Below are 3,870 nucleotides of genomic sequence, written 5' to 3'. Positions count from 1 at the left end.
GGCATATATAATGACTTTCACATACTTCTGTTACAGAAGGTGCACTGCTTCGAGTACCCAGTTTTCCCTCACCAACAATTACTCTGTGCAGAAAACAACTCTGCAGCTTCCTGCTCCAAATAACAGACCTTCAGCACCCAAGGTGAAAGAGTTTCTTCCACGAGCTGCCAGTGACATGTAATACTTAACCCTCACTACAAGCCCCTACCAACCTGAGTAAGGCACAGGATGAAACACCAAAAGAAGGATGGTGAGGGTACTAGTAGGTGACTTAAAAACAGATTTTCACTATCCAAGGTTGAAACACCATATAGTAAAGGCTACACTTTTTTTTGGTGCTTGTTCTTTATCACAACTGCTGGAAATTTGTCTCCAACCCTGAGTTATTGTCTATACAGGCAGATAGAAGCATGCCTATAACACCCGAGAGCCTTAGAAGAGAGCTATGGGTGCGGGATGGCTGCTCTTTGGAGGCTGGAAAAAGCATACAAATGGGCACATGTATTTACACTGACAGAACAGATAAAGCCTCCAAGAGATTAATTTAGGAGAACAAAGTGTATAACAGAAGCACCTGACATTTTCTGATTTAAGCCTGTCTACAAGGCAGATTTTCTGACTGCACCAAAAGGAGCAGATGGTTTCCTCCACAGAACCTGATCGGTGTGCAGTGCAGTAGCCTAGCTGGAACTCCACGCCTTGGAACCAAAAGCAAATGTACTCTCAAGAGATCTTCAAATCACCTGGAGTCATCACAGAAGTCATTACACAGACTGAGAACTCCCACCTTAAACTTGCAAATCCCTCCTTAAGCACTGAGACAGTAAGGTGATTTGTGATGGCAATATTGAAGCAGAGTAGCACTTCTGGGTCCACTGTGGGAATCAGATCAAATTAACACGGGGAAAAAACTGTAAGTTTGAGAACTGACTTTATTTAAAGCACACAATAACTAGTAAATTCAGGACTAAATAATTCACAGTAAGGCATAAAGATCATGGTTATATATGTTTATTGATTTTTATATAACATTACTGTTGTATATGCATTTTTTTCCTCATTGTATAAACTATGCTTTATACATAGTTTACACTATGTATACATATGTATACATAAAACATGCTCTGAATATGCCCATCAGGAAAATGACAATGAAAAATGTCCACCATCTTGTCTTCCGTATGCAGCCACTACTCTTTCCAGTAACAGCTAGACAAGATATGTCCTATCTGAGAAACTCTTTTGTATAGGTTCTTATGCTATACTCAGTACCATATGATCTATGAGCCTTCTACAAGCACATTACACAATGTGAATGACTTCTAGGACATATTTTTCATTCCCTCATCCATTCCTTAAGACAGAAGCATCCGTAATTTTGCTTTTAACTTTAAATTTTGTTTCACGGATGAAGGGAAGGAAGACACAGGTTTTGGAGGGTTTCCAAAAAGCTGAGCAATACAAAAAGAAAACATGGGAATGGCAGCCTAAGAAGTCTTAGAGGTGAAGTGTAGCAGACAGACAAGGAACATGTTCAACTGGCACGATCCTTAATTATGGCCATTCAGAGGAAAAGACAAAAGTAATAAGACAGACAAAAAAACACAGCACCACCACAACAAAACATTAAGTTCAGGAATAAATTGATCTCCATTCATTTCTACACAATATTATTGCTGTATCCTTCCCCAGCTCCTCACCCCATTCTTTATTGTATTCAGCAAACACCAAGAGTGGACTGAGCATGGACACACACACACAGAAATGTTGGTCACACTAAGAGCTGAAAGCAGAGGTCTTCATTTTCAAGGGGGTTCATAGAATCATAGAATACCCTGAGCTGGAAGGGACCCATAAGGATCATCGAGTCCAACTCCTGGCACTGCACAACCTAAAATTTCAGACCATGTGACTAAGTGCAAAGTCCAAACGCTTCTTAAACTCCAACAGGCCTGGTGCAGTGAGTACTTCCCTGGGGAGCCTGTTCCAGTGTGCGACAACCCTCTCAGTGAAGAACCTCTTCCTGATGTCCAGGCTAAACCTCCCCTGCCTCAGCTTGACACCACTCCCTCGGGTCCTATCACTGGTGACTAAGGAGAAAAGATCGGTGCCTACCCCTCCACTCCCCCTCATGAGGAAGCTGTAGGCCGCAATGAGGTCTCCCCTCAGCCTCCTCTTCTCCAGGCTGAACAGGCCAAGTGCCCTCAGCCGCTCCTCATACGTCTTCCCCTCTAGGCCCTTCACCATCTTCATAGCCCACCTCTGGACACTCTCCAACAGTTTTACATCCTTTTTGTACCGTGGTGTCCAGAATTGCACATGGTACTCGAAGTGAGGGCACACCAGCACAGAGTAGAGCGGGAGTTCCCTCCACAGGACCATAAAATTACATCAGTAACAAAATTTATTACTGAATGAATAAGAATTTATTCTCCAACACCTGATCTTCATTGTACTAAATCTGATTACATACTATATATTTGAGGAAAGCTTTCTGACAGAGAAAACCAAGATCTTGTTGCAGCAAACACAATATAAGTAAGAGAAGTGTTTACTCTAAAAAAAATCACAAGGTAAATGAGCTTGACAGCAATTGCTGCAGAAACATGCATATTAACCCCACTTTCCAAATGGCACCGAGACACAATGTTAACCAATTTGTCAAAGGTGACAAAACAGCCACAAACAGAAAGCTGGTTTCTGGAATTGCAGTTCAGTGCTATCTTCTAAGGTCATTACTTTAAGGAAATACAATGCAGTTGATGTAGTTGGCTTGTTTGTAATCAATTGAACTGCTACAAGTTGTAAACTGGGAATTCAGCACATCCTATTCTCAGTGGGTGCCCATGCTCTGACATTTCAGCCTAATTGGTAGAGTTCATTTGGCAGACAATAGAGGCCACGCTGTCAAATGTATTTTCACTAAACCCTCACATTGACTATAACTCTATAAAATAAAGGTAATAAACTGCAAAATGTGTGCTTATGCTACTGTTGGACTAAGTACCTGAAATGTTTGATTATCTAGATGATAATCAGTCACGTTGCCATTTCCAAGAGAAATGAAATGGAATAGCATACTTTTTATCCAGTGAGGTTGAAGGTGTAAAACAAGGAAAAATCAAGTATGTGGTTGAAACCATGAGAAATCATTGCCTAAAATCATGCCTACATCTATACGAAAATAGTATTAATTCTGGGCACAACAAACCTCCTTAACAACAAAGTTTCTTTCAGGACTCCAAGTTTCTGCCAGAATTCTTTTATCTGGGTTTCCCAATCCTCCTAACAATAACCTCTTGTATAACACCATATTTAATTCTATAGAACAGGATACTGCACAGTATTAGGGAAACGGGGATAAAGGGTTCAGGTCAGAAGGAAACTAATTTGCCAAGCAATTTCAAATGTGCAACTTCAAAAACTTCAAAACATTCTTCAATAATTAAGGAAAGAGTGAAAAAATTTGCTCTGGTTTATGTAACTCAGGGACTGCATGAGCTCTTTTAGTAACTGTGCCCAGCTGATAGCCCTAATGCTCAGTGATCCCCAAGTCCTGTCAGCCTCTGCTCAGTGACTGAGCCTCTCCTTCTCCTACTCTGTCATTACAGCCTACTTTATTGTTAATATATTACAGCTGGCCTACTTGAAACATGGGTTAACAGCAGGCACTTCAAACCACTGTAAATGTGTAACCTGATTCTTTGCTTTTTTTTTTTTAAACCACTTTCACTGTCTTTATAAATCACACAGAACTGTGCCTGATATGACCCAAATAGAAATGCTTATTTAATTCATCCATAAAACTTGTTTTAGATATATCAGCCAGTTCTTCTCCATTTGAGTTGATTTTATTTTGGTTTCTTAATC

The 3,870-nt window shown here is 40.4% G+C and overlaps 1 protein-coding gene across 8 annotated transcripts in view; it reads right to left on the bottom strand.

Annotated features, from left to right (window-relative positions):
* Window positions 1-3,870, bottom strand: part of PTPRK (protein tyrosine phosphatase receptor type K) — a 421,389-nt gene that overhangs the window by 168,003 nt on the left and 249,516 nt on the right. The window lies entirely within an intron of this gene.

Source organism: Anser brachyrhynchus (assembly GCF_964034855.1).
Source record: "Anser brachyrhynchus genome assembly, chromosome: 3".
NCBI classification, from domain to species: Eukaryota; Metazoa; Chordata; class Aves; order Anseriformes; family Anatidae; genus Anser; species Anser brachyrhynchus.
The sequence above is the reverse complement of the archived record's forward strand: the minus strand, read 5'-3'. Positions and strand labels throughout refer to the sequence as shown.